At 47.6% G+C, this 25872-nt stretch overlaps 1 protein-coding gene across 6 annotated transcripts in view; it reads left to right on the forward strand.

The window, feature by feature from the left end:
* Positions 1-25872, forward strand: part of CIT (citron rho-interacting serine/threonine kinase) — a 1313172-nt gene that overhangs the window by 1174772 nt on the left and 112528 nt on the right. The window lies entirely within an intron of this gene.

The raw sequence follows: 25872 nt of genomic DNA on the forward strand, positions 1-25872 counted from the left end.
GGTAAGAAACTACTCCTTCCCAAAATATGCTCAATTGCGTGTGCCTGTATGTAATGTCTCTAACCCACTCTTTAATGGAGGGCACCCGTCTTCTGCCCCATGGATTCCAACCTGTCTCTTTGCAAACAATAAGAGGAGGGCATGCAATTTACGCAACTTGGGCAGTGTATCTTAACATACCCTAATAGGCCAAGAACAGGAGATGGGGCTAGTGATGCGCCTAGGATGCTGTTCACTGAATCAAAAACTAGAAGCCAGAATTTGGCTATTTTGGGACAGTCCCATGCAACGTGTAAGAACGTGGCTGGGGTGGAGCCACAGCGCCAGCAGTTTTCATTTTCTCGTATACCCATGCGATGGAGGCTCACTGGAGTTCTACAATATCTATGCAAATATTTAAAGTGTATCGGCCTCAGCTTGTAGTTCGGGGAGAGTTCTGTGAGTTGCCCACAACAATAGTCCCATTGGGCTTCGGTCAGCGGAGCGTCAAGGTCATCGTTCCAGTGTCTAAATGAGTTAGGAGTCATCAACGGGGCGGTATTCTGCATGTGGATATATAGGGGCATAATGAGTTTACGAGGAGACAGAGATTTTAGCAAGTTATCTAGTGCAGGCAGGGGTGACGGTGCTTTCGGGAACCCCTCCCAAAGGACTCGGCATGCTGTGCGCATCCCATGATATAGAAAGATCTCAGTAAACGGTACTACTTGACCCTCAGGCGCCTCAGGGGGGGGCCTAAACTCATCTCCAGGGTACAGGTCAGCAAAAGTCTAAAGGTTCATCTTCTGGGCCAGAGACTTACTCATACTGTCTTGTATGCAAGGCAGCATTGGGTTTTGCGGCAAAGGGATGGAAGGGGCATATAGCAACGGGATTCCCGCTCTTTTGCGCAGTTCATCCCATGACCAGCACAGGGTTCCAGCAGAGTCTGTCTCCACGAGGGCGGCGTGCTTTTTGATATAGTGCTACCTTGAGTGGGACTGGGGCCATCATATCTGTCTCGACCGCCACATGGGGCTGAAAGGGGGTCGGGTGTGTCCAATAATGCAAAAATTGTGCCTGGGCGCACAGCGCATATAACTGCATATCAGGAGCCCCCATACCGCCCTGTCTCAATGGGAGAGTCAGTAGGTCTCAGGAGGTTCTGACCAGGCCCCCTGCCCACGCCAAAGTGACCAGCTGTGATTTAAGGGAGTTAAAAAAAAAAATGCCAGGTGAGTGGGATTGGTATATTGACAAATAAGTATAGAAACTTTGGTAAGAGAACCATTTTAGCCAGTGCTATCTTGCTGGCCAGCAACAATGGCAACTTGGACCACACCTTCACCCTTTCCTCCAGCCACATAATAGCTCGGCCATAATTTAGTCTCCACACCTCCTGTGTGTCTCGGCTAATCCAGACCCCTAAATATTTAACCTCAACAGCTTCCCATCGCAAGGGGAACTCCGACGTCAGCGGGGGGGGGGGGGGGCTACTGTCTGTCAGCGGGAAGATCACCGATTTAACCCAATTTATAAATACACCAGAGAGCCCCCCGAAGCGGATAAACTCCCTCAACAATGGGTCTAGGTTCTCTTCTGGGTTGATAATGTAGAGTGACATTGTCTGCATATTAGGAAATAAGTAAGCTACGAGAACTGAATCCAATACCCCGCGCAGTGTGGTGCTGTCTGATGCGAGCAGCCATGGGTTCCATTGCAATCGCAAAAATCATAGGGGACAATGGACACCCCTGTCTAGTGCCTCGCAAGATCGGGAAGGGATCAGAAAGCAAGCCATTCACCTGTACGTGCGCTCTAGGTGATGTATATAACAGCCTGATTCGATTTATAAAGAGCGGGCTGAATCCCATGCGCCCTAGAATGGAGAAGAGGTATGGCCATTCAAGCGTATCAAACGCCTTAGTGGCGTCCAAAAACACCACCGCGGCTCTCATGTCTGGGTGTCGATAGTGTAGCACCGAGAATATTGTTCGTAAGTTATGAGACGTTGATCTCCCCGGAATGAATCCCGATTGATCCGGGAGTGCTATTATTAGCAGCATTGGCTGCAGTCTATTAGCAATCAATTTTGCTAGGATCTTTACATCCACATTGATCGTAGAAAGTGGCCGGTAGGAGTCCAGCTCCTCCTCCTACTTCCCAGGTTTGAGAAGCGTGAGAATCGTTGCCTCCCTCATGGACTGAGGTAGCATCCCCTCCTCTAGTGCCTCCTCATACACTGCTAGTAGCTGAGATGCCAATTCCTTGGCATATGTTTTATAGAATGACGTGGTCAGGCCGTCTGGCCCAGGGGCTTTACATAATGGCAGGCTTTTAATAACCTGGGCTACATCTTCCACCGTAAACGGGAGTTCCATGTATTCTCTATGGTGGTTGTTAAACCAGACCAGTGCCAGTGAATCAAGGAAGGACTGCAACTCCTCTGTGCATGGCCCATGAGTAGTAGTGTATAAACGGGAGTAGAACGTGGAGAATTCATTGGAGACTTTCTCTTGGCCTCTGACCATGTCACCCTGCGGGGTTCGTATCTCATGAACGAATGTTGCTGACGTGGATGGTTTAATCATTCCAGCTAGAGTGCGTCCCGGTCTGTCCCCCTCGCCATATCTACTTGCCTCAGCATATTTCCCCAAAAACGTAGTTTCACGCTGAGCCTCATCAGCATAATCTAACAGTGTAGCCTTCAGTTTTTGCGCAATGAGGGGTTCATTTGTGGAGTAGAATGTTTCCTCGAGTTTTTTTATCTGGGTCTCCAGAGATGAGAGTTTGCCTCGAATTGCCTTTAGCACCCCCGCCTGTCTAGCAATACACTGGCCCCTGATCACCACTTTAAATGCCTCCCAGAGTGATCCTTCAGTAGTCACAGAGCCCGTATTATTGGCAAAGTAGTCAGTAATGTCTACTCTTATCTCTTCCTTGAAGGCTTCATCTAGTAGGGCATGCGGCGGGAGGCGCCAAGTAAATGCCCGGGGAAGTGACCCCGGAAGTGACAGCCGTAACAAACACGGGGCATGGACTGACAATGAGCGCAGTAGATGCAAAATATCGGTGGTCCAAGCAGCATAATCTCTAGAAACCAACCAGAAGTCCAGGCGGGACCATGCACTATGGTGATCAGATATACATGTACCCTCCTTCACTGGAGGATGGCTGCTGCACCATATATCTACTAGATTCCCATCTGTGATGATAGACTTCAGAGCAGCGCTGGCAGCCGGGTGTAAGGAACGGGCTACACCTTTCCTGTCTGTGGCGTCGTCTAGTATCGCATTAAAATCCCCACCCCACAGTTTGGTGGTATAACCAGTCATCTTGATTCTAGACCAAATGTCTTGAAAGAAATCAGGGGAATCAACATTCAGGCCATAGATTGCTACAACTACCAGGGAAACTCTTCCCAACACCCCACAAATAAGGACAAACCTCTCCTCAGGGTCTTTGTGTACTACCCCCTCATGCCAACCCACCCTTCGTTTAACCAGCACAGCCACTCCTCGGGCATAGTTGGAGTAAATAGAGGAGTACACGTGTCCCCACCTGTGATGCCTCAACCTCTGTAACGGTGTAACATTTAAGTGTGTCTCCTGCAATAAACAGACATCTATGTTATGCCTGGATAAATAAGTATTCTAGACAACAGTGGTCCCTAGAAGGAAGAATTTTTGAGAGCGAAATGAATATAGACTCAGTCGTTACTATATTGGCTTGACTTGCCCAGCCGGGCAGAGGTCTAATATTTACTTTTAAACAATTTTAAAAACAATTAGTACAAACAGTACATAAAGTGGGACACAAGCCTGTGTCCTACTTAGCCATGAGGTACAAGAGAGAGCAGTGAACAACAGGAGGCTCAGGCAATGCTAATTGGTTTGTTACACATGAGTATACATTGTGAGGAACAAATTGCAAAAAAAACACCTTTACAAAGAAATAAATAGCAGTTTATCGTATAAGGTGTATCAAGGTGTCGACAGCGTTTCGAACCGTGGAGAGAATGAGCGGCTCATCATCAGGACATAAGGTACATGCCTGTTAGGTAGAGCCTATTAGCCTGAAGGGAAAGTGTGGAAGGAAAATACAAGGAGGCAATTAGGGTATGTATGCTTAGATGTCAAAAAGTTAAAAGACAACGCGGTTTTAAACTCAGGAAGGTGTGGATTGAGGAACGGTGAGTGGTAGTGAGTTGCGTAGTTAAGGAGTGGTACTGGAAGTGATAGGGTACGTGGTATAGTGGATTAGGGATATGCGTGTGACCTATCAAGGTGGCTAATTAGGTCAAAAGCTTACAGTGCTGATGCGAGCAATAACGGCAAATAGGAACCATGCTGGGGAAGATGTGAATAGGATCAGTTAGATGCTACGAACACGTAGAATGAGCATATTTAAGGTTAAGGTGTCAGCGGAGAATAACCGGTGTGCGCATTACAAAGTAGGGACGCAATAAGAATAAAAGAAAGTGAGCCGCTAGAAAGTTAGAAAGGACATGGCAATTATAAATATAAGAATCGTGATCATTTGTGTTGAGGCTGCATGAGTCGTGCACACAACCGTCAGAAACCTTAGACGTGGATCTAGTCAGAAGGTATCCCGAAGATCTTATAATTGTTGGTCAATTTGTTCTAATACATGATAGTTAAACATTAAAACATAGAAACCGGTTAAAAAAACATACAGTTGATGGAGTGAAACTATAATCTAGGCAGCACGAGCAATTTCTAAAAACAAGAAGGCAATTTGAAGCTGGAATTATGAACCACATCATAATGCATTACATGAATGAAAAACTCAGAATTATGCAACCCACGGAAGCGTAAATAATAGAGGGAGGTTTGTGGGGGGGCGGTGGTAAGAAATCTTGTGCCAGAGCTGTGACTTGTGCGGGTAAATTACGGCGTCTAGGAGTGAAAAGAATTCTTTTCACTCCTAGACGCCGCCATTGTAGCAGCGCTTTCACCCCCAATCGCCGCCAATTCAGCAGCGCTCCAGAAGCACCTTCTGTTCCCTGACCCAAACCCGTTTAGGTATGTAATTTACCCACACAAGTCACAACTCTGGCACAAGATTTCTTACAACAGCCCCCGACAAACCTCCCTCTATTAATTACGCTTCCGTGGGTTGCATAAATCTGAATTTTTCATTCATGTAATGCATTATGATGTGGTTCGTAATTCCGGCTTCAAAGTGCCAGTAAATTGTGGTCCTATGACAAGACCTTCTTGATTTTAGAAATCGCTCGTGCTGCCTATATTATAGTTTCACTCCATCAACTGTATGTTTTTTTAACCGGATTCTATGTTTTAATGTTTAACTATCATGTATTAGAACAAATTGACCCACAATTATAAGATCTTCGTGATACCTTTTGACTAGATCCACGTCTAAGGTTTCTGCCGGTTGTGTGCACGACTCATGCGGGCTCAACACGAATGATCACGATTCGTATCCTGCATCCAGCACTGCACGGAATATGAGGCATTGTTAACCAATAGGCTGCAGTGAAAGAGTAAGCAAAGAAAAATCTGGCACTGTGCCTTAAAGAGCCTCACATTACCCCCTCTGTCACATCTTGCCCCACAGGTGACAGTTCAGTCGGTTCATTTTTCCGGATCCTGGAGCACTGAGCTCTTCTTTTTTTGACTAAACAGTCAGAAAAATCTCACTGGATTTTGGTAAAAAGCTTTTCATTTGATACTTGCAAGTACCTGCTGTGCCGACAACTTGTTTTCTGACTGAAGATATTTTTTATTTCTGTCAAAACGCCTTCACTGTTTGTGAAGTGTCCTGACTGTGGCAAGAAGGCCCAGACTGATCATCATACAGTCTGTATGTTTTGCCTTCCAGAATCCCACTGTCCAGGCGCACATTGACTGCGAAAAGATAAAGCTTCATGGACTCAAGGAGAGAGGATCATCCGTAAGAGGCCTTGGGGAACATTCTTCCTCCAAAGAGCCATCCTCCCATTGTAAAGAACAGCAGAGTGGCAGATCCAGAGACAAACGCCACGGATCAAGGTCCCAGTCGAAAAAAGTACCCGTCACTGCCGAAAGCAGGAACAGGGCATCGGTTGCCGCCGGTGCATACCCGACTCTCGGCGACGAAGGCCGCATCACCAGTGCGCTGCCATCCATCGATGTCAAGACATTCACCGACGTCGAGGCATCATACAATACCGGCATGGCAATACCAGTTTACGTCAAGGCCCTCATCAACGTCTAGGCACCACACACCGTCATGTTCAACGTCGGCTGCTAGACTTCATCCGTCAAAACACATGGCGTCGAAGCATAGAACGCTGTCGGAGCATTCAGGTCTCCCAGCATCGAACTCTGTCGGCGTTCGAGAGGCATACAGCATACGAGGTTGAAACACAAGTTGACGTCGACCGAGAGGAATGTAGCATGGACATCACCTGATGTTTGTATAGTGGCAGTGGTGACATCGCTGCCTCGAATGCATTCAAGGTCCAGATCTCAGTTGCCTGTTCACCTCTCTCCCGGGTATATGGAGAACTTGAAGAAACGGCCAGTGCCTGCAACATCAAACTCAGAATATTCACAAGCATATTTAACTTTCAAACCTCGTACACCATCTCCAAAGAAGACCCCTTCACCTTGGTTTTCTCCATGTACTGCCTCTGTACCTCCTACTTCTACTCCAAAAGTAACTCTACGTAAGAGACCAAGAAGGTGTAGGACAAGATCTAGAAGTTAGGGGTGTCGCCATTGTAGGAGGCTGACTCCGTATGTAGTGTCCACCTATGGTGAGGCACTGTGCACGGAGTCCAAGCAACCCTTAGTGATAGTGTTTAGGTCCCTTATAATCAAAGCTCTTAAGGGCTAGCTGTGGAGAGCAGTTAAGGCTTATTCAGGAGGGTGTAAAGCTGGTGCATTTACCACATTTGTCAGCCAGTAAGTCTTCACACAAGAAAACCCACACAAGTGTTTATAAAAATACTGTAGTATTTATTATCCCAACACTTATAACTAATTTGGTATATCTCCTACCCGTAGATATCAAATACACACAAGAAATGCAACAAAACCAGGTAAGTAGCATAGAAAAACACGTGGGGCCCTTTGGGGGGACAAACCATATACTAAGAAAGTGGTATGTGAGGTAAGTGCCAAAATGAGACTGCTACCCGAGGATGGCGAAGACCCAGGGGAAACACGAAACCACCCAAGGTGAGTAGCTAGGGACCCCAAGTCACCTGGCTGCAGAGTGGTTACACCGGGTCAAACGTCCATAAAATAACACAGGGTAAGTCGCGGTTGGTAATTTCTTATATCTGATAGAGACATCTATCCGCAGATTCCTTACCTTTAACCTTCTAGGCATTAGGCTGGATCCGGAAGATATTTCTTAGCAGTATCCCTGCGTGCCTGCAGATGGCGTCCGTCGACTCCGTGTGACGTCCGCATCGTCATTAAAACCACCACTCCGGCGCACTAACGTCAGTTCTTTTCTTTCCACAGCAGCCAGCACCAATCTGTTGAAGAGAACTACCCACTGTCATTTTTTGACATACTTTTTGCGACTTTTTGTCGACTTTTGGTGTGTAAGAGTCATGTCGAGTTCAAGCTGCGTGGTGCCTGTCACCGCGCCATGTTGGTCGCGGACCCCCACTTAGTGTGTCTTCCGTGTCTGGAGCACGACCACGACTCAGTCGTGCTCCGACTGCTGGGCCATGGTGCCGAAGGCTTTGAGAGAGCGGTCCCAATAGCTGCTCACCCAGCACCACGGGGGTCGCCTTGTCGGTCCCGGTCCAAGTCTCGGTTGAGAGGAAGGTCTGAGCACCGGTCCGGTGAATAGAAGTCCTCTTCGTCGAAGTCAGGTAAGAGGCACCATAAAAAGCACAAGTTGAAGTGCGCTTCGACTTCACCTAGGCCGTTTCATGACACAGTGGATGAACCTCCGCGTTTGAGGCCCCGCTCCGCAGAGCGGGTGTCTGCGTCACTCTGCGCTTCCCTGCCTTACCAGGTCCAGGAGCGACACCCACCCAGCTTAAAGTGTTTTATGACGCCATGTGCGCCATATTTGGGCGGTCTGGCCCTGCAGGCTGAGATAATGGAGGAGTCTCCGTGGGTTCCGCTCCTGCGGCTCCGGCCTTCGATTGGACCCTGTCCCTGTTCCAGACCGGCGCTGGTCGCACCTCCACAGCGACCTCGCGGGCACCGTATCCAGCGATGAGTTCCTCGGCGTCGGTGGCGCCCACTGGCGGCACCTCCCCTATCCTCCTACCCGACGACACGTAGCCAGTTGGGCGTCCTCCGACGCAGAGACCAGCCGTACGGTGCCGTATCATTCAACCTGCCCTATTCTGAAGGGTTAGGGATGGATGAAGAGGATTGGGAGGGGGAGCAGGATCACTTGAAAAAATTCAGCACCCACAAGAAATGGACTGATATGAGGAACTGGGTGATGCCAGTGGTTTGAGCACCTCCCCAGACTCTGGCATGCGGTCTCCACCTACCCTGGCTACGGAGTAACGTGCATCATTTGCTATGGTGGTGCTTAAGGCTGCGGAGGTTCTAGACCTGCAGCTCCCTCCAGTGGCAGTCAAGACTAACATCTTGACAGAGGTCCTACAGCCTGGGGTCTCCAGCTTGGGACCCTTGCTCTCTTTTAATGAGGCCTTAATGGTCGCCTTCTGGGCACCTGGTCCAAACCCAGCGCAGGGGCTCCTATGAATAGGACGATTGCCTGCTGCCATCGCCCTGCATCTGGCGACCCACTTAAACTTACCATCCACCCCACCAAGCTTGGTTGTCCAAGCTTCCACTTCCCATGGCGTGTTCCCTTCCGCATCCAGGAAATCCAAGAGACTGGAGAATTTTGGAAAGAACATTTTTTCTTCCACCAGTCTGCCATTGCGGTCAGTGAACACCGCTTGCCTTTTGGGCCGTTATTCCCATTCTACATCAGACACGGTTGCACAGGTGCAGCCCAGGGTCTCAGAGGAGGACCGGGCTCTACTCTCCCAAGCTATTTCCGGCGGGGGAAATGCAGCAATGTTTGTTATCAGATGTGGCTTGGAAACCTCAGACTCGCTCGGTAGAACAATTTCCACGACGGTGGCCGTCCATCGCCACGCCTGGCTGAGAACGTTTGGATTTTCAAGGGATGTCCAAGCTAACCTCATGGACATGCCCTTCGATGGCTCCCATCTCTTTGGAGAAAAAAACAGATGCGGCCCTTGAGCGTTTCAAGGACTCGTAGGTCACAGCCAAGTCCTTGGGCCTCACCACAACTCCCCGGGCAGCATCTGCTTTTCGCCCCTTGCGTGGCTACAGAAGGGGCTATCAACCGCACCAAACCTATTCCGGCCAGAGGGCCCCACAAGCTCAGCAGCCTCTGCGGGGCCGTGGACGCGGTTGACCCAGACACCGTGGATCGGGAGGCCAGAAGTCGAGCCAAGCCACGATCCCCTCCTCCACCGCAAAACCTTCCTAATCCAATCCTCCAGGATCATTTACAGCCAGATGGTGGCAGAGTATGCCATCATCTCCACCACTGGTGGGACATCACAGACAGGTGGATGTTGCAAATTGCCTGAAGGGGTTACTGCCTTCCATTCGAGACTCCCCTCCATCCATTCCTCCAATATACGAACAGCTGACGGAGGATCACCTTACCCTGCTCCATAAGGAAGTCAAGACTCTCTTGGCCAAGGGAGCTATAGAGAATGTTCCTGGGCCAGAAATAGGCTGTGGTTGTTATTCCCTCTATTTTCTGGTCCCAAAGAAGGACGGAGGCCTAGGTCCTTTACCAGATCTCAGAGCCCTCAAATACTTCCTCAAATTGGAGAAGTTCCAGATGCTCACTCTAGCTCAGGTCCTGTCTGCCCTGGACCCGGGAGACTGGATGGTAGTGTTGGACTTGCAGGATGCCTATTTTCATATCCCCATCTTGCCTGCCCATCGTTGGTACCTACAGTTTTCGGTGGGCCACGAGCACTTTCAATTTGCAGTGCTCCCCTTCGGCCTCACTATCGCCCCTCAGGTTTTCACAAAGGTGATGTCGGTGGTCGTAGCCCATCTGAGGAGATCAGGGGTTCCAGTCTTCCCCTGTCTCGATAACTGGTTGTTGAAGGCGAGCTCGTCTCAAACAGTTGTCTCCAACCTCCAGACTACGGCAAGCCTCCTGCATTCGCTGGAGTTCACTATCAACGTACCGAAGTCACATCTGACTTCCTCTCAGATGGCCCCCAAATGATAGAACTAAAATTACATGCACACTGTTTGTTAGAGAGCGGGATTTAGGGGTAGAAGAAGAGCCGTTCTCTGTGGGAGCTGGAGCCAGGCCGGGGCAGCAGAGAGCCCACAAAGCTGGAGAGCAAAGCACCTGGCTCAGGAGAAACTTGGCCATTCCTGCACTGAGTTAATGAGGAGAGACCTGAGTAGTCACAGACATTGGTGACCCCTGCTCCGATGCAAGCAGCCGCACAGCCATCCCTCTAAATCCGCCTGGCTCCGCTGCGAGGTTGGTACAGGCTGGATTGAGCCTGCTGGCTTATTGGAAGAGAGGGAGAGGCAGAACAGAGAGCTCGGGATGGACAGTTGGGGGGGGGGGGGGGGGTAGAGTCGTTCGCTGTGGGGACTGAAGGCAGTGTATGGCAGGGGCAGCGGCGATCCCACAGAGCACCGGACTAAGGGGAAGCATGGCCATTCCAGCACCGGGCTAATGTGCACAGACCCCGTAGGGGAGATCCACCGTAAACAGACTAACTAGGGGCGATCCACCGTAAACAGACTAACTAGGGGCATCAAGCATGTTAAAATAGAGTTCTCCAAAACAACAGAAAAGAAATACAAGCGTAAGCAAACTGTACTTGGCTGGTGCTCCCTAGCAAAAAACGGAAGGGACGTTTTGGCTATAAGAATCAGTTAGGATGCAGCAAAGAAGAGCAACATTGAACTAAACCTATGGTAATCAGCAGGTTGAAACAAAGTAATGTAAATTTCTTTTATAAAGATTGAGAGTGCCATGAGAAGATTTTTTGAAAATATTCTGGCCCTGTCCGGTGAAGGGCCTTGTGAACCAGACACAGTGCCTTAAACTTGATCCTGTTTCTCACTGGAAGTCAGTGTAGCCTCTGCAAGGACTGAGCGATAGGGGAAATTAGTGCCAAGGTACAGGGCACTGCATTAATGTATTCTTGAGATGACAAGTGCCAATGTTTTTTGTAGCTCCGCCGAAGTAAACGGGAAAAGTTTATTTTGCGTCCTGAGCAGGAAAAGCATGACGATGTTGTTTGGTTGATTTGCTCAGAGAAGCACAACTTGGTATAAAAAATAACACCCACATTTCTGGCTTTTTGAACAGGAAGGGGGCCAAGATCAGATGGCCACCATGACGTGTTCCAAAAGGTGTGATTCCCAAAAAGCAAAACCTCCGTTTTATCTGAGTTTAGCTTGAGGCATTATTCTTGTATCCACTTGGCTGTGTGAGACATGCAGCAGCAGAAATGTATTGCTTCCTTTTCCACGTCGAATTATATATATATATATATATACATCACAATTTGCGTGTCATCAGCTTAGGAAAAAACAGCCAAGCCGTAACTGCGAATGAGCTTTATCAGACGAGTGCCATTGGAAAGCATGGGACCGAGGGAGGACCCCTGAGGCACCCCACAGGGGAAAGTGAATGGGTCTGAGATTAAGTCTCCCAGCTCCACTGCCTGTTCTCGGTCGCTTAAGAATGAGCTCTGCAAGGCCAGTGCCGATTTGTCAAAGCCTAGCAGCTGAAGCCGTGTAAGAAGGAGTGAGTGGTGGACCGTATCAAAGGCGGCAAATAAATCTAGTAGAATCCGTGCCCCCTTTCCGCCCTTGTCCACTACCATTCTCAATTCTTCGGTGGCTGCTACTAGGGCCTATTCGGTACCCCTATTAGTGAAGTACTGGGTATTTTAGTCCCAGCGGTGCAGGGGCACACACCCTATGACTTCTGGGTTCACCCTGTTCCAGACCTACAGAAACACAGAGTCTTCTGGGTGAAGTCAAAGATTCATTTATTGGCTGCAGACCAATTACAGGTATCCCAGAAGTACAACAGCGTGTATGTTCTCAGGAGACTGCTGAAAATCATAGGGACGGACTTCATCTTAAATACCCTTTTTCTTGCCTCAAGCATACATTCCTAGGTTTTATGATACGGCCATTACAAGTGTACATTACAAAGAAAAGGCAGAGTCATGATGACCATCCCACATTCCAGTTCGGCCAGCCCACAATGATTTACACAGTAAGGTTCAGATCCCACATTTGATATCAATAGGCCCCCCAATAAACATGAGCATCTCCTGTTTCGGGAAACAAGTCATAAAGCAGGAACAAGCAGGTGTGAAAGAGATTAGCCGGAGGATTGTGTAGAATGAAAGGGTTTTATGACGGGTCAAGCCCTGATGCTAATCACAGGTGGACGGAGGAAGGGGAGCTCGTGAGACCAGTTTGACCCGGGGCAGCAGAGCCAGCTGCCCAGGTCACAGAGAAGTCAGAGGAGAAGCCCATGTACTGTGAGGCCCGTATTTACTCCATTATAGCCTATGTGAGGGCAATGACAAGATGGCCACTGCTTCCAAAATGGAACCCGCGTAGTGAAGCAGAATAGCGTGTACACAGTGCATTCATAGCTAGAAAGATATATAAAGCACTCGTATATACCGCATTAACCATTTGCGGTTTGCTAATACCAAGATAGACAGGGGTAGGGCCCTGTCCCCTACGCGGTCCCGAATATTAAAGTACGACAGACCCTCCTTTTGCCCTTACATAGGCAATCACTATACTCATCTTAATCCGAGTCCAGGTCGATGTTCACGAAGTCATGGAGATGTTGCTGTAGCATCATCCTATTACTTAGCTCGTCCCTCGATACAGGTTTCCTTACACATAAGGTAGCACAGAGGCCACATATCGTAGGAGCACACTGTATACACAGACAGAACAGGAAAAGAATGGCTAAGATCATTCCAATGACCATCAGAACTTTCCAACCCCAGGCAGATATCAATTCCCAGAACCACCCCACCAGTGACCAATCTCCCTTATCCACGTGTATGGATTCAGATATTTTATGGAGTTTGGAGATGGCTTGATATACTGTTGGAGCGTTATCTGGTATGAAAATGCAGCAACTGGATTGAATAACCTTACATACCCCACCGCGGTCTGCGAGAATAACGTCTAGAACCATGCGGTTCTGCAAAGTCATAAGGCGATCCGCTTGGAGCTCAGCCGTCAGATTACCAAGGGCACCAGCCGTTACATTTATAGTGGATTCAACCACACGTGTCAGCTGTCTCAGGTTCCTACTATTCACCATAGGTCCCCAAAACGGCAGGAAATCCAAGAAGAAGTCTCCCGCTTCCTGACCGGCAGTATCCTCCTTACTAATCACACCTCTCACAACTCTGGTCTTGTGATAGTCAGAGGCAGCAGTAAATGTCGGCGGTAGCAAGTTCGCAATATAACATGTGCCCGAGAAATCAGGGGGCAGCCATGTATATGCTCGGTCATTACAGATGAAATATGTGCCCTTGGCAGCCAAAAACGCAGGGGAGAACTGTGACGGGAAAGTGTACGTTTCAGTACAGTCACTTCTTCCCAGTTGAGCTCTAGGATTCTGACCATTACCCTGTAAGCAGAACCGACCCATGTGGGGTACGACCCAGATTGGAGATGAGATTTTTCGCTGTCTTTCACCCAGACTAATACTATACCCCGTCGCGTTCCATCCTACATAAGGTCTCAGCTCTTCTTTGGGAATGGATGAGTATGCATTAATATCCCTACTCATATCGGCAACTCCTTTCATCAAAGCCTTATTATTGGTGATAGGTCTAATGGAACGCGGTTGGCGAGGGGAGTACGTATCTAGAGCATAGAGAAACATGGTTTGGAATGCCCATGACGATCCATTGTAACTATACGGCAGCACCAAATAAGGAATACCCTTGTTAATGGTATGTGGCATTAACCCGCACACCCAGCAATTAGTCGTATTCATTACCAGTTGGTGCTGGTGCAAGAGCTGGATAAACGAGTTATTTACAAACTCTGATCGTCTAGTCTGTTCGTGCTCAGGCAAAGGGTGAAAAGAGTGAGAGGAGGCAGTAGAAAGAGGTATAGGCTGTTCGGTGGGTTCAATGGGCTTTTGAGCGGAGAAGAACACAAATCCTACAATAAACATCATGATACTACACAGTGTAAAAAGGCACAAAAATACAAAACATTTAGTTTTTACAATTCTACACATCCTTGCTTTGAAGTTCATTTCCTCAACGGGTCTCTCCATCTTAAAAAAACTCCATCCTCTAATCGGGCCGCTCGCGGCGGATGAGTTTCTTCTGCTAAGGAGTACGCCTGTCAGTCCAGGGAAACGCCCTAGACCAACCAGAACCGTTGACCTAACGTCTTCGGCCTGTACCCCAATGTCTTGGCACCGCGACCCTGCGGCAGAACCCGGATGGTGGTTCGAAAAACAAAAATCAAGAAAGTCCTTCAGATGGGAGAGCAAAAAATGTCAAAAAGGAAATAGTAAGGAAATCTTTATTTGTCCATGGGTCTTGGTCTCAAATTATAGCGGAGACGGCCAGGTGCTGTTTGGTCTTGAAACAAAAGTTCAGGCTCAGTGGTGTCCAGTCGATTTGATGGTGGCACAGCTTCTTGCAGAATATTGTCACTCTCTTGGTCTGAAACTGTGTCTTTTAGGCGTGCGTCACTGAATGGTACAAAACGAGGCACCGTGTCTGTCTCAGAGTCGGCGATACCCTCCTGGACCCACTGGTCATATGGCAGAGGCAAGGGGACTACTTTGCAGTGGGTACCATGGATCCAGTGCTTCTTCCCTTTTACTCGCACCGCTGACCTTGTCGACAGAAGTACAAGGTGAGGGCCGATCCAGTGAGGCTCGTCGTTGCTCTTACGCTGGAAATTTCGGACCAGGACCCACGAGCCAGGGTTGATGGGGTGTCCGGGAGGTTCAGAAGCTTGGGGAAGAGTATCATGTACCTGTTGGTGCAAAACACGCAGTTTAACAGTCAAATCATACAGGTAATCGAGTAGTACTGGATGCTCAATCTCACTAAACTTCGTAGGCCTCGGTACACCCCATACGTTGGCTGGGCGGCCAAAGACGACCTCGTAAGGGCTAAGTCCCACTCGTGAGTGTATGGTCATTCTGGTGGACAGGAGTGCTAAAGGCAGAGCGTCAGGCCATTTAAGACCGGTGCTCGCCTGGATTTTGGCCAGCTTGAGCTTTAAGGCTCCATTGTAGCGTTCTACTAGTCCAGCTGATTGGGGGTGATTTGCAGCATGGAACTTCTGCTTTATCCCTAGCCCTTCACATACATTCTTCATCACTTTACCCACAAACTCACTTCCATTATCACACCACACCATTCTTGGCATCCCAAACCTAGGGAAAAATTCCTTTACAAGGGCTTTGGCTGTGGATAGGGCAGTGTTATCTTTCAGAGGATAAGCCTCTATCCATTTTGAGAAAGCACAAACAACCACCAGTACATATTTCAGGTTGTTGCATCTTTTCATGTGAATAAAGTCCAGCTGCAAAACTTCGAATGGACATGATGGGGGTGCAAAGTGACCAGCTGGAGTTGGGGTTCCCCTACCAGGGTTATACTTCAAGCATATCATGCAATTCTTGACCACATTCTCTGCACACTTGGGAATCCCAGCATTCTGCCATACTGGAGCCAACAACTTACAAATTCCTTTCGTACTGATGTGTGCCATTCCATGTGCCATAGTAACCACTGGGAGCACATATGCGTCAGGCAACAACCATCGCCTATGTTCTGTCAGATCAATCCAACAACCATTCTCATCCAACTTACCCATACTTTCTCTCCACTTGCTTAACTCTTTCTCTGTGGCTTCAGCTTGAAGCGACTTCACGCTCTCTATTGTGTTTTCACACATCCCAACATCGTCAACCCATCTTGCGGGGCCTGCAACATACATTCTAGTCTTCACATTCTGTGCTGTTTCTTTCGCCGTCTCATCAGCAAACGCATTCCCACGTCCAACATCATCTGTGACTTTCCTGTGCGCACTGCATTTCATGATCGCAACTTGCAACGGTAGGGTCAGTGACTCAAGGAGATCATTCACCAACTTGCCATTCTGAATTTTAGCTCCATGCGAAGTCAGGAACCCACGCTCTTTCCACAAACGCCCAAAATTATGAGCCACGCCAAAGGCGTACTGGCTATCTGTGTATATATTTACTCTCATTCCTTCTGATAACACACATGCTCTCGTGAGGGCGATTAATTCTGCTGCTTGGGCCGAATTATGTGGCACTCGTGCAGTTTCCACGACCGTGTGTAAAGTCGTGATAGCATATGCAGCAGTCGTGTCACCATTAGGGAGTTTGAAACACGAACCATCCACCCATAAAGTACCATCACACTCAGTCAGGGGAGTATCTTTTAGATCTACTCTCCCTTTCGTCTCTTCTTCTGTTCTGAACAGACAGTCATGTTGCTCAATCTCGTCTGAGTCTGCTGGGACTGGCAATAACGTAGCTGGATTCAGCGTATTACATCTCTTTATGTGTATGTGATTTGCTAACAGTGTAAGCTCATAGCCTGATAATCGCGCACTAGTCAAGTGTTGTGTCTTAGTCCTATTTAATAATGTGTCTACTGCGTGTGGAACCATAACAATCAATGTATTGTCCATTACCAAACCAGCAGATTGTCGGATAGACATTGCTGCAGCAGCTGTCGCTCTCAGACAGCTTGGCAATACCCTCGCTACAGGGTCCAAGGTTGATGAAAAATATGCGCATGGGCGCGGTCTGTCGCCAAAAGGCTGTGTTAACACTGACAACGCACATCCATCTTTCTCGTGAACATACAATGTAAAAGGCTTACTGTAGTCAGGGGTACCCAACACAGGAGCCGAACACAATGCATTACGCAATTCCACAAAACTTTTCTGGCACTCTTCAGACCATGGGATAGGATTCGGTGTGTCTTTGCATGTTAAGGCTACTAAAGGTTTTGCCAACAAAGAAAAACTAGGGATCCAATGCCTACAGTATGAAGTGATGCCCAAGAAAGCACGCACTTCTCTCTGTGTTTTCGGCACACTCAACTGTGCAATGGCTTGAATTCTTTCTGGGGTCAGTTTCCTTCCCTCCTTCGATAAGAGATGACCTAAGTAGGTCACTTCTTGTCGACAATATTGCAGCTTAGAGAGAGACACTTTGTGATGGAAAGCAGATAAATGGCGCAACAATGATAATGTGGCTTCTTTACAAATCTTTTCAGTATCCGCAGCGATTAGTAAATCGTCCACGTACTGAATCAGGATAGCGCCACTAGGTAAAACAAGTGCATCAAGCTGCGCTTTCAAAGCTTGACTGTATATTGATGGACTTTCACAGTAGCCCTGGGGAGCGCGTTTGAAGCGGAAGCTTCGGCCTCCCAGACTAAAGCCAAAAATATCTCTGCTCTCTTCTGCAATTGGGATACTAAAGAAAGCATTCTTTAAATCAATCACTGAAAACCATGCAGCAGAGGCTGGAATCATCGTTAACAAGGCAGTTATATCAGGGACAACCGGAAACTGTGGCACAACAATCTTATTAACCTCTCTAAGATCGATCACAAATCTGTAAACCGGTGGCTGTGAAGGGTCCGTTCGTTTTAAGACAGGTAAAATCGGACTATTGCAAACGTTGCCTCTTGTCTCTTCAATCACACCTTTATTAATCAAGTCGCTGACAATGTCTAACAATGCTTTCTGGCCTTCATTAGAGATTTTGTACTGGGGAATACGTGGCAGTCTGACATTAGCCTTTAAAGTCACCACATATGGCGGTATCTCCAAGAGGCCCACATCATTGGGACCAGTAGCCCAAAGGGCATCCGGAAGGGATGACAATTCAGGCGGCATTGTGTTTTTAGACAAGTACATTGGGGAAATCACTTTCTTGCCTAATGTAAGTTGTACTCCTGAAGGAGAACAATACAGTGTAGCGTGCAATCTTTTCAACAAATCTAATCCCAGTAAATTCTCACCACAACCTGTTGTTAGGATCAGGGGTGCTTTCAGCTCGCAAGGCCCAACAGAAAGTGACATGGGACTAGAAATCGGGTTCCTAACTGGGGCGCCAGAAAAACCTACTGAAACATTTATATCGCCAGACAAAGGTGCGCCAGGGAGTTTTGAATGCATGATTGAACTCTTTGCAGCACCAGTGTCTAGCAGAAAAGGCTCCGTTACATTTGCTGTAGTCACCTCAACATACGGTCCACTCTGATCCACTGGCACTGAAACAACTCCCTCTCTCTGTCTATGGCTGTCCTAATAATCATTATTTTCTGCATCGCCATCCTCTGCATAATAATCATTATTATAATACTGGGCCGTATTACTAGTCGCGTTAGCTTGCTGATCAAAGCTATTAATGGCGCTTTGGGGCGGAAGAGGACGCGCGTTCTGGGGAACACTTCCACGCCTCTAGGAGCTTGCTGACCACCCCTACCTCTTACGCCATACGCATTACCGTTCCGCTGCATTAATTTAGGGCAACTATATTTATAATGACCTTCCTCTTTGCAGTATGAACATTGGTTGGGACCTACAGGGACACGTGGTTGATAATACCCATTCATTTGCTGGTTGTTCTGAAACTGTTGGGGTTGGTGATAGACACCTTGGGGTTGTCTATAATTATTCTGACCTCCTCGTGGTGGGTAAGCCTGCTGTAAAAGGACTTTTGTCTTTAATTCCTTCGTTTTCTTCTCTGTTCTATCTTTCTCGTCTTTATCTCTATTTTCATAATACTGTGCAGTAGCCAGTATTTGCGCTGAAGAAGAAACAGCCCAAGAACTCTCTGAGTCTTTCAACTTTTTACACAGGTCAGGAAGTAAATTCTGCACAAACTTATCCACAAATAACCGTTGGCCACCCTCAGTACTCATATCCTGCCCACTGTGGTCAATAAATGTTTCTTCAAACCTAGTAAAGAAGTCTGACACTGTCTCATCTTTCTTCTGCTTGCATGCAGATAACTTGTCCCAATTTACGCGCATCGCGGGCATTATTGTCTTCATATACGTGATGATTCTACCAGGCAGTTCAGCTACTAAAGGTTCTGGTTTCGCGCCACCAGTTTGTCTAGCATCAGCAGCAACGATGTTAGCCCATGTATCCCCTAGTTCTGCATCGTGATCTGCATTACGAATTGATCCCCATAGAGGCTGTGGCACAACATTACCAAACAACATGTCTATGTCGGCCAGATTCATAACGCATGACCTTGCCGTCTGTGACAACTCTTTATAATAACCTGCTGGATTTTTACGGGGATCAGGCAATGACTGCTTAAGTGCTAACACCTCAGAGCGCTTCCATGGAACATGCACCCAAACACGCTGGAAATGCGCTGGCGCAGCGGCAATACCGGCGTTAGCATCAGCTGCAACTGCTTCCTTCCATACCGGGGGAACTTCTCTCATGGGGTATTGTCGCGCTTTTACCTTTTTCCCCACAAGGACATCTTGTTCAAACAATGACTGTTGACAATCATCATTCCTGAAGGACAATACAACCGCAACTGCTTTATCTACTTCGCGGTTCACAATTATACCAGTTCCAAAATCGAACCTCACTCTACACAACTCCTGCGGGCTCGGATTTTTACCACTATCTTCCAATTCTTCACAGAGAATTTCGCACATTTTCTCGAACACATATCTCTGTTTTGGGGCATCCCACTGATGGAAAACGTTGACAACTGATTCCACATCATACAATGAAGGGAAAACAATCCATCTACGCGCCATGCTGTCTATTACCTTTTTCTCATCAGGGTTAGGCAATTGGCTACGCAATTGCTTACGCTGTAAACCAGGAGTCGCACCAGATGACTCAAAGAGAGGCGACATTAATGTAGTAACCACATTAGCTAAGCGCTGTCGCGCTGAAGGAGAAGTTGAGGCGGAAACAGGGGGAAAAACAGAGGGAAGAAAAGAGGATGTAGAAACAGGTACTGGAGTGGTGCAAGGAAGAGTGTCAGAAGAGGCAGCTGCTGAATTAGGCAAAGTCGCAGGAAGCGCGGGGGCAGTCGGGAACACAGCTGGCAGCCCTTGAGAGGGCTGCGCTATATGGATAGGAGCCGGCTGCAAAGCAACTGGCGGTAGCGGCAAGGCTTGCAGTATATTGACTGGAGGGGGCATATTCACAAGCTGGGGAGGTGCCATGGCATTTTGAGCATATGGGGGTGGCGAACTCAACAAATGCGACATCAGGGGATCTTTCTCCTTTTCTTCTAACTCATTCTGCTTAGAATGTGGTAAAGCTGGGTAACATTTGTCAATCCCTAACTTACGCTGTCTGTGCAATTGCTCATTCATCTGTTCCTCCTCATTGTCTTTAAATTGTACAGCTGCTTGCATTACTGTCATACCTCTCTCTCTTTTATTCTTTTTCGCTAACTTAATTTCCTTTTGTTTGGCTTCCTTTCGCCATAAGCGGAAAGAGTCAAACATCGCCGGCCGGGCTTTCTTCTTAAACAATTTAATTTCCAAATTATCTAAAATATCGGTATCGAAACTACCATTTTGGGGCCATTTTAAAACACCGTCTTTCCTGGTGTAGTGGATCCATACTTCGTTATATGCAATGGGGCCTACACCATGTTTTACATAGAGCTCATAAGTTGGAGTTCCAACCGGAGGAACCGGACATGATTCCTCTAGCTGGAAATCTTTTCCACAACCCAAACACAATAATCTACCAAATATTCCAGAACCAGGCATCTTCGCTCACTAGTCTAGATCCAAACGTCAAAGGATTATCGATTACGATAGTCTCGTGAATACACGAGTCCTCTGGCTTTGGCGTTTGCAAACTCCAAATTACCAAATTACCAAATCAAACGATCCCAAAGGATACCAAAAACAAATGGGAGACGCTCCACTTATACTTAACTGAATATTGCCGATCGATGACGTCACCAGAAGACTCTCTCGATTGTTTCGCTCTCTCAAACTCGTCAAGGGTCCAAAACAGGTCGATTAATCAGGGCAGCAGTCCTTCGTAGCCGTCGGGACGCGGAGAACCTCGCAGAAAAGACTTTCGGACCACGTCGACATGCAGGGGTCGATGAAGTGGCGGCCTTCCTCCGGAATTTCCACACGAAGCTCCTCACGAACCTCTGGCTTGGACTGGTACCGCTGAAATCGTCCCGAGTTGGGCGCCAAACTGAAGTACTGGGTATTTTAGTCCCAGCGGTGCAGGGGCACACACCCTATGACTTCTGGGTTCACCCTGTTCCAGACCTACAGAAACACAGTCTTCTGGGTGAAGTCAAAGATTCATTTATTGGCTGCAGACCAATTACAGGTATCCTAGATGTACAACAGCGTGTATGTTCTCAGGAGACTGCTGAAAATCATAGGGACGGACTTCATCTTAAATACCCTTTTTCTTGCCTCAAGCATACATTCCTAGGTTTTATGATACGGCCATTACAAGTGTACATTACAAAGAAAAGGCAGAGTCATGATGACCATCCCACATTCCAGTTCGGCCAGCCCACAATGATTTACACAGTAAGGTTCAGATCCCACATTTGATATCAATAGGCCCCCCAATAAACATGAGCATCTCCTGTTTCGGGAAACAAGTCATAAAGCAGGAACAAGCAGGTGTGAAAGAGATTAGCCGGAGGATTGTGTAGAATGAAAGGGTTTTATGACGGGTCAAGCCCTGATGCTAATCACAGGTGGACGGAGGAAGGGGAGCTCGTGAGACCAGTTTGACCCGGGGCAGCAGAGCCAGCTGCCCAGGTCACAGAGAAGTCAGAGGAGAAGCCCATGTACTGTGAGGCCCGTATTTACTCCATTATAGCCTATGTGAGGGCAATGACAAGATGGCCACTGCTTCCAAAATGGAACCCGCGTAGTGAAGCAGAATAGCGTGTACACAGTGCATTCATAGCTAGAACGATATATAAAGCACTCGTATATACCGCATTAACCATTTGCGGTTAACTAATACCAAGATAGACAGGGGTAGGGCCCTGTCCCCTACGCGGTCCCGAATATTAAAGTACGACATTAGCTCTAAAACCGTATTGTGAGCGTCAAGGAGTTGATTTGCTTCTAGAAATTATACAATTTTGTCATTCATGGCCTTTTCTAATATTTTCGCTGGAAACGGAAGGCGTGATATAGGCTCGTAATTGTTTTACATCATTCGGGGCCAGTGAAGATTTTTTCACCAGCGGTAAAATAGAGGCTTTTTTCCAAATAGTCGGGAACTGTCCCATGGTCAGTATTTATTTAATAAATCTGTAAGCAGCCCTGCTGCTAAACTAGAAATCGTATATAGGACCTGAGGAGCCCCAGATTTGGTGGAAATCATGAATTTGATCACCTTTTCTTTAGAGAGTGGGCTAACTTTTTCAAAATGTGTATCATTTGGGCTTTTTAGGGATATTTGGGTATCTAGGCCATCTTTTATTTTTATTGTATACACCGGGTCTTGCAGGCAGCACATGAGCGCTGTCTAGGCTCGACCTAAAAATGGCCTTTTTAGTGGCAATAACATTTGCCTGAAGGGTCAGTGAATTCCAGTCTTTGTCAGCTCAGTATCCTAACATCTATCTAGACAAGCTGGTTATTCGGACTGGAGCATCCTTCCTATCAAAGGTGGTCACTCCCTTTCATGTAGACAGTCTATCACCCTGCCTACCTTCTACGTTCCATCTTATCCCTCTAAGGAGAGACTCCACTGGCGGACCCAAAAAGTGCATTGTTCTACCTTAACTGCACAAAAGAGTTCCAGCTAGACGTCCAACTTTTTGTGGGGTATGTCGGAGCAAAGAAAGAGAAGGCCGTACAGAAACAAACCATCTCCCGATGGATTGTGCTCTACATTACGTTCTGCTACGCATTGGCCAAGAAGCAACCCTCAGAGGGCTTGCCTGCTCATTCCACCAGAGCAAAGGCTGCAACCACTGCGTTAGCATGCAGAGTTCCGGTCGGGGACATATGCCAGGCATCAATGTGGCCTTTACTGCATATATTGACCAAGCACTACTGCCTGAACAGTCAAGTTCGTCGGGACGGGCACTTTGCCAGTTCCGTCCTGCAGGGTGTTTGCATACCATCTTCCAGGAGTTATTACTTGAGTATCTATTATAATGTAACGGAATTTGTGGCTAGAAGTCTCTATCATATGAACAAGTTACTTACCTTCAGTAACTTATCTGGTAGAGATTCTATCTAGCTGCTCATACCTACCCACCCACCCATCCTCCCCGGTCTCTGAACGGATTTCTAGTTAATGGGCGATTCCCTTTTCAGGCCCCTAGTTCCACATACCAGTGGTCAGTGTTCTTCATAGCTTCACGCTCCCGGCATGGAAAGTCACAAAAAGAAACTGATGTCAGCCCACTGGAATGGCGCATATATAGGCACCGCGCACATCACTTCAGGCGTGGACGACTATACCCTTCCTCTCTTTCTTTTGTTCCGGTATATGGCTGGTGCCGTTTCTACCTCTCATGCTTATACAGGTATTGTGTAGCGCCATTCTGGCATTTTTGGGATGTCTTGCATCCCGTTATCTTTTGCTCTTCCGAGCTATTTGGGTTGCTGTCTGGCTGTTCCGCCACAGCCTTCCCCATTGTCCGTCACTCTGTTGCCGGCTTAAGTGCTTGGCGCTTTCTGTTGTTGTGTCGCAGACCCACCTCCCCTTTGGGGTATGGCTGTGGTATCTATTTTAAGTTAAGGAATCTGCGGCTATATGTCTCTATCAGATGTACGAGTTACTTACCTTCGGTAAAGATGTATCTGGTAGAGACGTTGTCTAGCCGCAGATTCCTTGACGCCTACCCAGCCTCCCCGTTCTGCGAGGACCTTGACAAGTGGGGTTCTCCGCTGACCTCTTTCAGTTGCCATTGGTTTTTCTCTCACGGGTGCTCACATTGTTGCGTCTTGCCATAATACAGCTGACTCCCTCTCAGGGGTTTCTTATCTGTAAAATGATGCCTTTTGATTAACTTTTACCAGGAGATTCATCTTCATTTTCTTTTCTTCTCCTGCTGCCTTCCCTCCCTCCCGCCTTCTCTATTGGCTCAGGGTTCTGGTCTCCTCTACAGTCGTCTTCTTTAAGGATCTGTTGACCTCTGTTTCAGACCTCCATTACTATAGGGGCAGTGCCAGTCTTTTTTATACCTTCCTGTAGTGGGCTGTTGCTCTCTCTGTGCTCCGTTCTTGCTAGACGACACAGTTCTATATGGTAATGACAGTCTATTTCTGTCCGTGGTTCTACATGGTAATGACAGCCTATTTCTGTCTGTTGAGATATTCTTCCCTTGTTGCACTTGGGAAGGGTCTTCGCTTAGCTTGCAGGGTTCTTGCTCACAGCTTTTTCACTTATCTGTGGGCAGTTTCTAATTCTGTCTTTTACGATGGTGTCTTGCACCATCCTCCTTTATTCACGGATTTTTCATCCCTCGCATACTGTTTCCATACGTTCACAGTTTGTTGTTGGCGGCTCCGCATTGTACCGCGGAAAAGTTTCTCCAAAGAAAACTGAAGTCTGCGCGCCGGGAGGGACTTGTTTGACCTCGCTGATGTCACGTACGTGGACGACGTCAGGGCGGGGTCGTGTGGTGCTGTCCCCCGCCGCGGAGAGGTGCTGCAAAAAAAAAATTCCAGATCCAGTCTGACGCCTGGGGATATTCTAAGTTAAGGAATCTGCGGCTAGATAACGTCTCTACCAGATACATCGTTACTGAAGGTAAGTAATTCGTACGTCTATTAACCCTGAAAACAGTCTTACTAGCCATGATTTCAGCTCGTCACATGAGTGAACTGCCATTTACAGTCCAGCCGCCTTACACAACGTTCTTTCCAGACAAGCTGGTGGTAAGAACTTGAGCTCCATTTCTGCCAAAGGTAGCAACACCTTTCCATGCCAGGCAGGCTATCACCTGACTTTATTTGCCCGCCTCATCCCTCAAAAGAGCAGGAGAGACTCAATTGTTTGGACCTCGAGAGAGAACTCGGTTGCTGCTTTGATCATACCAAAGCCCATTGGTTTGACGATCAGTTTTTTGGGGGTTTCTCGGGAGCAAAGAAGAGCAAGGCAGTGCAGAAAAGAACTATCCTTAAGCAGATAGTCCTCTACATAAAGTCTGCTACGAGCTATCTGAGAAGCAGCCACCTGAAGGAGGAAAGGTGCATTCCACTTGAGCCAAGGCTGCTACTACTGTCCTTGCACATGAAGTGTTTGTCCTGAATATATAATGGGGTACTACATCTGCATCAGTGCAACGTTTACATAGCACGCTTGCCTTGACAGCCAGGTCTGTTGGGATTGGCATTGTGCCCATTTGGTCCTGCAGGACATTTTGGTCTAAGACATTCCACAGACTCACCGCCTAGTAAGGTACTGCTTTGATATCTGTTCACAATGTGGGAAATCTTTGGTTAAAAGTATCCATCAGAAGAACAAGATACTTACCTTAGGGAATGGCCTTTCTGGTAGATATCCAATCTATCCACAGATTTCTTACCAACCCTCCCTTCTCTCTGGTCTGTGGAATGAACTCTTTTTCCATCTTAAAAGCCCCAACTAGAGAGCTGCCCACTGGTCAAGCCTATTTGCCAATGGACTTTGCTTCTGAAGGCACGGACAAGCCTTTGAAAGAGACTGATATCTGCGTGCCTGTGTGGTGTTTGTTTCCCTACCTGTCACTTCTGTAGTGAAATGACGTTTATGCGGAGCTATATGACACCACCTGTGAGGGCCTTTAGGTCTACCACTTTCAGCTAAGCTGTTTGATATACTACTTTTTGTCTAGTCTTTGGCC

Source organism: Triturus cristatus, chromosome 11, assembly GCF_964204655.1.
Source record: "Triturus cristatus chromosome 11, aTriCri1.1, whole genome shotgun sequence".
NCBI classification, from domain to species: domain Eukaryota; kingdom Metazoa; phylum Chordata; class Amphibia; order Caudata; family Salamandridae; genus Triturus; species Triturus cristatus.